The sequence below is a fragment of the Triplophysa rosa genome, unplaced genomic scaffold, assembly GCF_024868665.1.
Source record: "Triplophysa rosa unplaced genomic scaffold, Trosa_1v2 scaffold62_ERROPOS2744091, whole genome shotgun sequence".
Lineage (NCBI taxonomy): Eukaryota > Metazoa > Chordata > Actinopteri > Cypriniformes > Nemacheilidae > Triplophysa > Triplophysa rosa.
In genome coordinates, this window is record NW_026634644.1 from 145,578 (window position 1) to 160,125 (window position 14,548).

The following is a 14,548-nucleotide window of genomic DNA, read 5'->3' on the forward strand; positions in this document are numbered from 1 at the left end:
GCCTACAAAAATATGCCGCCAGTTGTGCCGTCTGGCCGTCAAGTGTTTCATCGCATGCTTGATACCAATAGTGTAGGGAAACCGTGACGTTGTTTACTACGTCATTATGCGCATGCGCAGAACGGATCGTGCAGGCATCCCGGATCGTGTACCGACAGGTGCTGTTTACTTAAGTTAACTGGGGGTCTGGCACGCGATGAAACCGTCTGACCGTAGAGTCACCTCAAATCCATATCCATCTTAACTTTGTGGAAAACAAAAATGTAAAGAAATGAAAGAAAAACCAGCTGAAAAGAAAAAGATATAACTAATGCAGCATGTTCCAGGAAGCAATGTGTAAATGCGGGTGTGTAAATAATGACAGAATTTGGAGTGAAATAAGTCGTTGCTCTTACAGGTTAGCTCGGTTTGCTCGCAGTCACATGTTACGTATTTAGCTGGTTCGAGTCCCGCTCGGACCACTTGCAGACTTGTACATCGTTGGTCTTGTTATGTTTATCTCTGTCACAGGGATTTTTTTATATTTCAGCATTTAATGCGTGGTTAATATATAAAGAAAGTCAGGAATAAGAGCTCTTTTTCCACAACAAACTTGCAGGATATTCCAAGTTTCTTAAGCGCTCCCGACAGCCTCGCCAACAGCCTTTCAATAATCACCTTAACGCACATCACCTGCCCACTTAAATTTCATTAGCACGCGACCACTCACATTACCTACGGGACATTTTGCCATTTACCTCCGTGAAGAGACTGACGCTATACCCTGTGTGGAACTGACTTTCAGCCGAGCGTTTAGATATAATTCATTTTACTCGACAAAGTATATGAAACAATATAAAAATGACGACCATGCTAACTTGAGTGTTTATGCATGTTCTCTACTGGAGAACTACTATTATGTGAAGTCTGCTTTATTAACGTTTTCTTCCGTTAATAAAGTTAACAAAAATGCTTTTATTCTGTATCCGTTTACAAGGCTGTCGGGAGCGATTAAGAAACTTAATGTACGTTTGTTGTGGATATAGGTTGTTATAAGTAATATAATGAGTAATATATTAATGTAAATGTCACACTATCCAGGGCTTTTTGTGTTGTATTCGTTTTGCACAGTTACTGTAGCTGCATAAATCGGCTTAATTTGTTTTCTTTTAGACTTCACTCCGTTGACCTGTATTGAGGCTCTGTATAAGTTTTCAATGCAGGCTAAACAACTAGCTTTTATTTATTTTCATTTGACAATGTATATTTATCTAAGATGGCTAGGTGTCTTTTTCATTTTATTTTTGCATAAAGGAAACACTTTGTTGTAATTGCACCTGTTGTTCTGCATTAAATAAATAAAACAATATATATTTCCATTTAAAACGTCTGTCTTTTTCACTTAAAAACATTATATAATAATAACCCCAAAATAGCGCCTTGCGCTCAGGGAATGAACGGCGCCTGGTAGCTCACAAAAGGGTATTAAATCATAAATCTTTCCGCTCATTCTTCTTCACTGCTGCTTGCTCCATGCTGGTGGAACGATCTTCCAGATACAGTCCGGTCAACCACGTCTCTCTCTTCATTCAAGAAACAACTTAAAACATATATTTTTCGTAAATGGCTGGTAAATGTTGACAATACAAAAAATATTTGAGACACAAATCTTGTGTATTATCTAATATGCGCACGTTTTGGATGTTCAGTCAGAGTAAGATCATTTTTGTGATTTATAATCTTTGAATAACTCTCAACACCGCACTTTATTTTCTCTTTTACTGTATTTAAGTCCGTTAACCTAATAGTCAGACTCATTTTGATTGAAGTGGACATATTTTGCAGTAATATGATGAATGCAATTTCTTTGGCCATAGCCTAAATTGTGCATTAAAATGCACGATAGGCTTTTTAATTATGTTTTTGAAACATACGCCACCAACCCTGAATCCCGCACATTCCATGAGCTGAATAATATAAAGAATGTATAATATTTTTTATTTCAACTGGAAATGTGGCTGTTTATTTTTAGTAACGCAAGCCTCTTTGCAGTGCCACACACGGTATAGCGTCAGTCTCTTCACGGAGGTAAGCAATATGTCCCGTAGGTAATGTGAATGGTCGCGTGCTAATGAAATTTAAGTGGGCAGGTGATGTGCGTTAAGGTGATTGTTGAAAGGCTGTTGGCGAGGCTGTCGGGAGCGCTTAAGAAACTTAGAATATCCTGTAAGTTTGTTGTGGAAAAAGAGCTCTTATTCCTGACTTTCTTTATATATTAACCACGCATTAAATGCTGAAACATAAAAAAAATCCCTGTGACAGATAAACTTATCAAGACCAACGATGTAAAAATCTGCAAATGGTCCGAGCGGGACTCGAACCAGCTAAAGACGTAACATGCGACTGCGAGCAAACCGAGATAACCTGTAGACTAACAGCAAGGACTCACTTTACTACTAATTATGTCATCATTTACGCACCCGCGTTTACACATTGCTTGCTGGAACGTACTGCAGTAGTTATATGTTTTTCTTTTCAGCTGTTTTTTCTTTCATTTCTTTACATTTTTGTTTTCCACAAAGTTAAGATGGCTATGGATTTGAGGTGACACTACGGTCCCCCAGTTAACTTAAGTGAACAGCGCCCTTGGAAATTGTACTGGATGCTCCGAGCCTCCGACTTGCCGTAGAGCTCGCAAACCCAGAAGAGGAGGGGCTATGTATATTAGCTAATAAGTTTGCATTTTGAGTGACGTGTGACGTTAACTTAACGTCGATCGGCGTGCGGCGTTATTTTAACGCGTGGCGGCGTATGACGTTAATTTAGCGCCAGGCGGCGCTTATTTAACGCCTGGCGGCGTTAAGAAATCGGCGTTTTAATATTAATACGGCGATCAAAAGCACGCGAATTGTGAACCTGTTGGCTTTCCATATTTCGCACGGTTTTTACGGCGTTTGAATGTAAACGCGTTGCGTAATTCTCAACCATATTGCTTTTTTCTTCCTGTATGCATAACAAAAATTATTATTTATTTATATAGCGCTTTTCGCAATGTGCATTGTTCAAAAGCAGCTTTACTGAAGAAAATCTATAAAAAACAAACAAACAGAAAAACACTTAAGGTAAAACACAGTGCATGGTGTTTGTAGAACAAGCAAGGTCGTTCTAATTAAGCTATGTTAACGGAATTTACCGAACCTTAATCTAATAACATAATATATTATTTTATTTTATTAATTTATTACCTATAATAAAGGTAACAAATAGGTAAGAGAACAAGAGTTAGAAGAGTAATTTATTCGTAACAGAAAACAGTATTTACCTATAATGCAGTTTTGCATAAATCAGAAACTCCACCCAAACTGAAACTGAGATATCATCCCATATAAATTAAATTATATCATGCAGAGGAATGAGTGAAGTGGCAGACGCAGACGTCACGTTCAGCAGACGCAGACGTCACGTTCAGTGAGAGGAGTGTGTGCTGCAAAGTCATTTTTTAGGACCCTTTGGAACGCCATAATTTAAGACGTTCATATTTTTATAAATTTCTTACATACGCCGTCGTAACGTCGCCGCCAGTAGACGTTCCTACCATGACGTCGCCGCCGGTCTTCCGTCTGCATTCCCTATCAAATCCATTCAAAACTCCACACGGACTGACGGCGACGGAAGGGTAGGCTGCTCCTTCTCCTGGTTAGGCTTATAAATGGCACTAATCACCTCTCATAAGTGAGTGGCTACATGCGCTATTGCGCTAGCTAGACGGACGGGCTTAAACGCTGCGTTCGCGTCTTGTGTCTTTTGAAGCGCCTCGCGCTGAGGCGGGACGAGTGTTGTGAGCTGTGAAAAGCTATAAGAGAGACTGCTTTTACTTTCACTTCTTATAAGTCCGACTTGTGAAATGGTTATAGATATACTGTATATAGTTCCCGTAGGGATACTGGTGAAATATGGCATGGCTCTCAGCCAATCAGATTTGAGAACCAGAATAGTAAATATGGCTCACAATGGATAGGCCTACAGTATAAATCTGATTTCTAGTTTGTACATGTATTGTCATGAACTGTGAGGAGAATAACCCAATTGCAGGCAGCAGGGAATTAAGGGGTTAAACAAAAAAACTTTATTTAAACAATAAACACAAAACAAAGACCCACAATGGGGTAAACAGGAACAAGGATAATAAACAGGACGAAGACTAACTAACACTAAACTGAGATAACAACACTAGACATAAAATAAACTGGACACTTACTAGACTGACGAAACAGCAACAACAGGAACAGGCACTGACAGCAAACTTTGGATGCAAACAAGAACAGGGGTACACTGAACGCAAACATACAGAACGCAATCCACGAGCAACAAGACAATGAAACATGAGGACATTTTAAAGGGAAGACAAACAAAGGGTAATCAAGAGGGCAGGTGTGGAACATAAGACATGGTAGGGAGGCAATACATGAAACGAGAGGGGCGGGGCCAATGACAAGACACGAGAAAGCACATGAGATGTGAAACATAAACAACTCATGGCTTTCTCACATAAAACAAGGGATCCTGCCGTGATTCTGCTACAAGATCAAGAAAGACATGACAAGATGGGGCAGAATCACGACATGTATAACCCGTGATATGCACAAAGGGTAGAGGTGCAGAAAAGTATTAGTGGTGGTGGTTTTTCTTTTTTAAATATAAAAGAGTTAGATCAGATCAGATATTTACTGCATTTTAAAAGACATAATTTCAATATTGAGCAGAATTAAGAATTAACAGTTCCATTTCTCATGTAGCCCCTTGGGGTTAATTGCACACCCCTGAATTAGAGGAATATTTGAAAAAAATGTCAAGAATAAAATTATGTATACTGTAAATTATTATAATAATGTGTCTTATGACAGTGTGCAAATGATTTGCCATTTTCTTCAATACAAAAGGGTTCATAAAACACAGGGTAGAAGGAATTGCATGCACATACACTACAGTAGTTATCAAATTTCAGTTGGGAATAAATAAAAAAAGATTTAATTTAATGTGCGAATAATATGCGGCCCTTAACAAGGATTCGAAAACTTGATGTGGCCCTCGAGGTAAAAAGTTTGCCCACCCCTGTTCTAGAATCTAGGAAATACCTATGGACATATTTTTATAACTGTTACTCAAGCCTCATCAGGTATTTTTATGATAATAAAGTAATGATCATGTTTGACGGGTGTTGCTTTTTCAAATGCACATTATAAGCGACTCAAACTCGCACTGCTTTTAGATCGAGCAGCATTTTTTTTACTGATCCCAGAGCCGTGCTCCACGGACAAGCTACGCATTAAAAAAAATATTGACATTGCATATCGCAGCCAGCTCGATTACAAAAGGATATGGTGGTATCGCGATAAATTATCGTGGTATGGGTTGCAGCTTTATATACATTACACTGTACAAAGAGAACGGAGAAAAGCAAATGTTGTTATGATTTTAATTTTTTTTTACTTCAGACACTGCATTCTGGTTATTTATAACAGGGACAAAGAAAATGTGGCAGATTTACATGAAAAATTATTAATGGTTAGAATCTTCCTTATAAATTATAACATTAAAAGGCACATCTTGTTGTTCATTTTATTATTATTATTTGCATGAGTCGATGAATCTTGGTAATTTGTAGGTAGGTAGAGACTGGATTCAATTGAAAAATACTCAATGCGTTTTTAAGATATTAAAATTATGACAATGCTTTTGGTGAGTTTATAACATATAGGCTGCATTACCCATAATATAAAACCGCCATTACAATTAAATTCTGAAACAAAACTGTGATAATGCATCATAAAGGGGTATCATCACCACTCACTTATCTGACTGACTGGCATTTGCAGATGGAAGGTACCCTGAGAAATGCCGCTGTAGCGATAACTGCTGGAGAAAGTCTCTGGCTGCTAGAGATGCCACTTGAAGTGCCGCTGTAGCGTCAGTGGCCGGAGAAAATCATAAACTAATTTCTGTATTTACTGAATAACAGTTTATCGCATATTTACATAGCATTTCAAAGTAATATGTATACACTGCATCTTCATAAAGTCATGTGATTTTTTATTTCTTCGGCACTGAAAGAACAAAATATTAAATCAGACAGTTGTATCATTACACACATTATTTGCTGTCACTCGCACGCATTATTACAATATTACAGTATTAAAATATCACATCGGATTATGTAATTGATCAGCGCAGTTACTACAAAGGGCGACGGGTGCCAAAGAAAGTCCTTGGCTGCTAGAGATGCCGTTGTGCCGCTGCTGGAGAAGCCACCGGAAGTGCCACTTGAGATGCCGATGCCGCGATTTGCGCCAGGCGAAGTGTGGGGATACAAACAAACCGCGGGGATACAAACAAACCGCCAGCAGCGATGCAGACAGGAACCGGACGCATGTTACAGACGCTTTTTAATGTCTGTGTAACATGTGACCTGTCATTTTCTCGATAAAGTATAGCAAATGAGCACATCACAACATGAAATACATATCACAGTAATGTAGCTTACGTCTGTTAATATGTGGTACAAAGCATTGTTCACTGCTTGCATAGATACAGTACATGGAAATAATGTAACTAAACATAGTGTATGTTTTGTTTGTCCATTAGTACTGATGATGAATTCAGGAAAATAAACAGCGAGTTAACACATGTGCAACTACCTCCACATTTAAATGCAGTATTGAGCACAAATCACAGAGGTCACTTGAATCTTGTTTGACTGTTACAGGGACAGATGAGCACACTCGTTAAAATCACGAAGGTGGGGATGGTGATCAGCTGCGAGATGGCAGTAGGATGTGGGAATCAACCTGTAGATACAGGATCATTTGTTACAACAATAAATTGAAATAAAGCTTTGATTTATGTGATGTTTACTTGTATATGTATTAATAATTATTAAATCCATTTATTTTCTTACATCAAATTTACATATTTTTTATTCATGTTTATTCTATAGTTTACTGTAAATAAAACATATTACATTACTTCATGCATTATGTCATTGATTCACTGAAAACGTATGCATTCACACTTTTGTGGTCTGTATTAATGCATAGATGGCATATGGCAATACAATTACATTTAGTAGCCTATTTAAATACAATATATCATTTTCAGGAAAAAAATGAATAAGTATTGGTCAGCACTTATCAATAATATTGTGCACAAGTGTAGGTGTGGGCTAGCAATGCATTTCTAGGGTACACTTCATTTATAAGCAATAATACCTATTGTTGGGGAGATTTAAGGAAGGTTAGGTTTTGATGTCATGAAATTGAGTAAACCCCCCTGGGTGCCGGTCAGAGCACAAATAACGAAGAGACAGGTTTGTCGGTTTTATGTAGTGTATTGAAGGCAGCTGAATGTCAGAGGTATCAATCATCAAACTGTATCCTCACAAGCCGAGGTATCCGTTTAGTTTCTTTCATCAATGACTAATACCTTGAGGATACACTTGTGCAAAACGATTGGATAATCTGAAATATAATTTTAGATATGAACTATAAATTTCAGCCCCAGCCGACGGCTGGAGTATGATATCACTGCTACAGCAACACTGACTACTGGGTAGAGCCGAACTGTAACCATAGCAACAATTTCAACTTAAGAGTCCGTCTCTGAGGAGGCTTTAAAACAGCCGCCCCCAAAGCTGCGAAGCAACTTTGCATCACTAAAAGGCGAATCAGCTAATCCATATTGGGAGTCATGGACTCATCTGTAGGTAGTGCTGGGAGGATGACTAGACGGGCTACCGGTCTAGTATAAACATGGTCCTTTACTTTCACATCAGCGGATCTGACATGACCATCAGGGCTTAGGTGAGTCTTTACGACCTGTCCAATAGGCCATAAACTGCGAGGCTGTTGTGGGTCCAGGATCATGACGAAGGTCTTTTCCTTTAGATCAGGAGGCGAGGCTTGCCATTTTTGCCGAGTTTGGAGGCTAGGCAGATACTCTCTGATGAATCTGGATCAGAATTGGTCTGCTAGTATCTGAGAATGTCTCCAGCGTCTTCTACTCAACATTTCCGCTTCTGGGTAAACCACTAAAGGGAGTGACATATCTGGCCGCCCCATGAGGAGACTATTTGGTGTCACTGGGTCGGTATCTGCTACATCTGACGACACGTATCCTAGGGGTTTTGAGTTGAGGATGGCTTCCACTTCCAGTAAGACTGTTGTCAAGACTTCTTCAGGGATAGGCTGGGAACCGAGAACCGCATACAAGGCCGATTTTACCGATCTTATTTCCCTTTCCCAAATTCCACCGAAGTGAGGGGCCGATGGGGGATTGAAGTGAAATCGGATTCTTTGACGAGCTAACTGATGCTGAAGCTCTGGGGCCATCTTAGCATAGGCTTCGCGCAACTCCCGTTCCCCTCCACGGAAGTTTGTTCCTTGATCGGACCATAATTCGGCCGGCGTTCCTCTCCTTGCGACAAACCTTCTGAGAGCCATAAGGAAGGAATCCTTACTCATACTGGGGAGGATATCCAAGTGTACAGCTCTTGTTGTTAGGCATTTGAAGAGAATACCCCAGCGTTTCTCCGGTCGTCTTCCGATTTTGACCAGTAGAGGTCCAAAGCAATCCACCCCACAGGAATGAAATGCAGGTTTGTGCAGTTGTAGCTGTGCCGTGGGCAGATCAGACATTTTTGGGATGGTGGGCTTGGCTCTCCATCGTTGACACTTCAGACAACTTTGCTGAAACCGTCGAATGGCTTCGCGACCTCGTAGAATCCAATAGTACCTCCTTATTTCTGCTAACAATCTTTCTGAACCCGAGTGGTGCAATTGGCGGTCATAATGGTGGATGATCAGCTGTGTGACTGGATGATTAGGGTCTAGTACAAGAGGATGTTTAATGGAGGGGTCCACACCAGCGGCTCTTCTCAAACGTCCTCCAACTCTGATCAGGCCGTTAGCTGGATCGATTTCCGGGGCCAGAGTGACAAGGCGACTTCTGGACTTTATTGATTTCCCAGCTGTTAGCCGTTGGTAATCCTCTGGAAAGGATTCCTGCTGTACTTTCTTAAAGATGATGACCTCAGCTTGGCGGTAGTCCTCAGCATCGGGGGGATTGCTGGTAGCAAGGTTGTTGCGAACCTCCAGGGCACTGCTATCCAGTAGTTCCTGCCAGGTATTGGAATTCCATCCTTCAGAGTTGCATGATTAAGGATGTATGTTAGTGACACCACAAAATGCAGACTTTCGCAACTCTACCTTTTCCTCCTTGGTCTCCTCGTTGGGACTTTCCGGCCATCCCTGGGAATCCTTAAGTAGGAAAGAAGGTCCCTGAGACCATCGGTTTGGGGCTGTGAGGTAATGAAGAGGTTTCCCTTTCGTGAGGTCATCGGCAGGATTATTCAGAGTGTTGACGTAACTCCAAGAACACTTCTCTGTCAATTCCTGAATTTCAGCGACTCTGTTGCCTACAAAAACTCGGTAGCGACAAGACTCCGAGGTCAACCACATGAGTACCTTGGTAGAATCTGTCCAGAGAAACGTAGTCTGAATGGGTAGGGTCAACTCATTTTCAAGGAGCTTGGCTAACTGAGCAGCTACTAGGCTTCCACAGAGTTCCAGTCTCGGGATGGAGTGATATCGTTTGGGAGTTACTCTGGAGCGGGCTAGAATGAAGGAGAGATGATGCTGACCTTTCTGATCGGTTGTGCGCAGGTAAGCTACCGCTCCATATGCCTGTTCCGAGGCATCGGAAAAGATTTGTAGCTCATGACTTGCTGCATCCAACATAACCTCAGGAGGAACATAAGTCCGTGGAAAATTAATCTGAGGAAGGTTCTGCAATTCATCCTCCCAGGTGTTCCAGGATTGGAGGAGTTCGGGTGGTAGGTTAGAATCATCCCACCCTCTTTGCTTATTCCACAGCTGCTTAATTATAACCTTCGCTCTGGTGCTGTATGGAAGAAGCCACCCCAGAGGGTCTTATTGGGTAGCAAGATCCTTATAAAGGTTTCTCAAGGTTGGAGTCTCATAGATCACTGGTCGGTGTTTGTAAGACAAAGTGTCCGCTTGCCAGTTCCAGCTCAGTCCCAATGTTGATTCAGGGACCTCTGACTTCTCCTGTGTTAGCCACAGTTCCACACTGGTAGCTCGGGCCTCACTAGGTAGATGACTTATCACAGCTGGATCATTGCATGCCCACTGCCGAATGTCAAACCCAGCTCCAGAAAGAATACTCCTTAGTCGATCAATCATATGCCGGGCTGCCTCTGCTGTAGGTAGGCTTTGCAAACAATTATCGACGTAGAAACATTTCTCTACTGAGAACTGGATAGCTTCATCGCTCAGAGGGTGTTGTTGTACCTGCCGTTGGAGTGCATAAGTCGCACAGCAGGGACTTGAAGTCGTACCAAATGGCAGCACCTGCCACTCAAAGATCTTGGGGGCCTCAGCCATCTTCAGATCCCGCCATAAGAAACGGAGCAAAGGACGATCTTCAGGGAGAAGATGTTTCTTCTCCCTGATGTTCCATCAGGTGCTTTACGCACCTGATGGAACATCGCTTTGATATCCCCACTTATGGCTATTGGACGTTCCCTGAAGCGGATAAGGACACCCAGCAACGATGCCCCGAGGGTAGGTCCTGGTAACAGGTGCTGATTAAGGCTTTGGCCCTGAAACTTATGGGAGCAGTTAAATACAATGCGGAACTTCCCATTATGGCTGACAAGGTGGTGGGGAATGTACCAACCTTCCGCAGGTTCCAGGATGGAGCAGCTGACTTCCTGAACGGCTCCAGACTCCAAGAGTTTTTTCATCTCCTCTTTGTAAACCTCAGCCTTCATTGGGTCCTTCAACAAACGCCTCTCTACACTGCGGAGGGTAGGTAGGACAGACTCCTTGGGCGCCTTGAGCAGAGGCATGTCACTTCGACGGAGTAAGGGTGTAGCTAACCGATGAATACCTGCCAACTTCGGGTTAAGAGTCTTGCGTTCAAGCAGCTGAAGTGCTTCTTGATCCTGCTTGGACCTAGTGACCTCTTTTCCAGCCTGCTGGGGAACAGTATCCAGCTGCCACAACCGTTGTACATTCTGAAAAAGTTCATCCTGAACTGAAACGACAGAAGTTAGGAGACATTGTTGTGCAGTGAGAGGCCGCCCCATGGAGGGTGTGGGACCCTGTAGCTTCCATCCTAAATGTGTGTGAACTGCCGCCTGCCCACCTTGGGTTCCCCATCTAACAGGCTCTATTGGAGTGATCAGATGAGGCTGATCGGATCCGATAAGGAGCAAAGGCTGGACCTCAGTCATGGTACGAATAGGAAGGCCCTGAAGGTGTCGGTACTTTCGCTGTAGCTGTTCTACTGGATAAGACTGACTTGACAAGGTAAGGCGATCTGCAGAAAAAGCATGGTTAATCTGATAGGTTGTCTTTGGTTTACCGAGAGGGGAGATCTGTAAAGAGATGGCTGAACCGTGAAGGATTTGAACATCATCTCGTACCGTTCTCAGTGGAAGATCTTCAGGGATACCATGGATGCCTAACGTCTGAACTGCAGGGGGTAGTAGAACAGTCCTCTCTGATCCATCGTCGAGGAGAGCAAAGGTGTCCAAGGTGCGACCTTCATAATGCAGATTGACAGGAACCACCTTTAACATAACTCGACTTCCGATTAAGGGTTTATCCAAATAAAATCGACTTGAAGAGGAACTTGTTAGGCAGCTCTTTTCGGCATTTGCTGAAGTCTCAAGGGTGTGACTAACATTCACATCATGAAGGGGGCGAAGATGAGTGCCCTAACAGAGATTGCATGGCTTCTTCAGGTCACACTGGGCAGCATGATGGGTTCTGGCGCAATGCCAGCAACGGTTGTTTTTTACGAATCCATGTCTTGACCTGGTCGGGACTGAGTAGGGCGAAGGAGGCACACTGGCTGAGGTAATGTTCAGTCTTATCACAAAAGGGGCAATAACGTCTCCCCTTGGCAGGCTTGGCTTGTGAGAGGGAACATTTCTGAGGTACAGGAGCATCTACTACAGGTTCTCCAAATCCATGCAGAATGGTTACAGTTTTCTTCTTGAAATCTGGCTTAGTCGCTGATTTGTCGTGCAGGCCTTTAAAGGCTGGCTCTGTATCATCACCATGGCACCAGGTTTCATAACGCAGCCAGTTCGAAAGATCAACCAGGTTAGGGACAATTCCAGGCTGGCGGAACATATGACGGCGAAAGTCCGCTCACTGCTCAGGGGGGAGCTTGCTCAGAGGGCGAGCAACGTGGGACCCACAACTTAGCTCCACTTCACCTTCAAGACCCAAGGTGTTCAACAGACCAACTAACGACTGCACCTGGGGGGCGAATTTCTGGAAGGCGGCATTATCACCCCTACTTACATCAGGACTCTCAAGGACCATGGCTATCCTCCTTAACGCCAGCTGATGCGGTTGGCCAAATTTATCATGTAGAGCAGCCATCGTATCCGTAAATGGCCTAGGTGAATTCAAATACGAATCCGCAATCAGTTAGAACTTTAGATGATCAACTAAGATCTGATATTTGAAGAGCTCCGTCCCCTCCGGGGGGAGCAGGTTTTCCAGCGCTATCCTGAGTCGTGTAAACTCGCCTGGATCAGGTCGACTGAATTTAGGGATCGTAGGTGTAGGTCCCCTATAAACACTCTCAAACCCAGAAGAAGGCCGCCCCGGTCGCAGATCATGCTTTACTTTGGGCACATTGGCTGGATGACTCGAAAAAGCAGGAGTTGGGCGGAGAGGTAGAGGCATAGCCGCTGTTTGGACTGATGAAAAAAATCGTCACTTCCTCTTTGCTGAGAGCGCGTGGTTTGAGTCGGAGCTCTTTCAAACGTATTCTTAATACATCGTTTATTCTTGTTATATCTTAAGACTTGTGTTTTAAATTGTTATTCACCGAGGGTAAAACATATCCTTAAGTATATCCCATACCAAAAATCGTCCTTAAACGCACCGATAATTTATTTTTATCGGATCACTCTCTATTAGCCTCAGGCTGTTAGCATTCCCAGCCTGCCTGCTCACTGCTTAACACACTGNCACTTTGATTAACTCCCTGACCTCTGAACGGGCTTCCTTTAGTTCTTTCAGGTCTTCCTGGTAGGCCTGATGAGTCTGCATTAGGTGTGCTTGTTCTCTGTGAACGTACTGTAACTCCCTGTCGTACACCGATGAGGTAAACCCAGCTCCATGTGATAACTGCGGGTATTCAGTCAGTGGAGAAGGCTCATAACTGGAAGGCTGGTGCATTGGGTATCCAGAATAGACCAGGTCACCACCAGGGGGGGTGGCACAGGACCAGGATGATGAAGGAGGTGTTTGATGAACAGGTGCCTCCCAGGTAGATTGGGTGTCATACCCTGTTACAGGTCTGCCTCTAAAATACTGCACCTCATACTGCTGCAGGTGAGCGGGGGTACGTGTGTGGCGCTTGGGACGAGCCCCTATCATAATCTCTTCATCAGAATCCATGATGTCAGAAGGGAATACTCATCCGGCTCGAAGGACCATTTGTTCTAGAGATTTAAGGAAGGTTAGGTTTTGATGTCATGAAATTGAGTAAACCCCCCTTGGGTGCCGGTCAGAGCACAAATGACGAAGAGACAGGTTTGTCGGTTTTATGTAGTGTATTGAAGGCAGATGAATGTCAGAGGTATAAATCATCAAACTGTATCCTCACAAGCAGAGGTATCCATTTAGTTTCTTTCATCAATGACTAATACCTTGAGGATACACTTGTGCAAAACGATTGGATAATCTGAAATATAAGCTTAGATATGAACTATAAACTTCAGCCCCAGCCGACGGCCGGAGTAGGATAGCACCGCTACAGCAACACTGACTACTGGGTAGAGCCGAACTGTAACCAAAGCAACAATTTCAACGTAAGAGTCCGTCTCTGAGGAGGCTTTAAAACAGTGTTTATTGGTAAATAATTGGTGTTCGACTTCATTAAGCGCTGAATATGACATCAATGTTCCGTGAGATGGAGCGCTCTGTCCCACGATGCTTTTATGCCGTTCGATTTGTGCAACAGAGAATGAAGTCAAACACACACTTTAGTTTGGAGACAGAGGGAGTGCACGAGCTCTCTGCTCTCTCACTTATCACAAGCGCATCATTCACTACTCATAAATCACATGAAATGTAAAAATAAATCTTTGGCGGGACAAAAATTTGTTTTACTCACTGGCACCAATCCAACCCTTATAAAAAACCATCGCATTGGCAAGCATTTTGGTCGCAGTCTAGAGCCCTGGTAAGTGAACATGGGTGTTAGTTGGAATACCAAAACTATTTGAGTCTATTTTACTTGGTCTTTTTGCTTTCCAAACTTATTTATTGGTAAATAATTGGTGTTCGACTTCATTAAGCGCTGAATATGACATCAGTGTTCCGTGAGATGGAGCGCTCTGTCCCACGATGCTTTTATGCCGTTCGGCTTGCGCAACATGGAATGAAGTCAAACACACACTTTAGTTTGAAGATAGAGGGAGTGCACGAGCTCTCTGCTCGCTCACTTATCACAAGCGCATCAT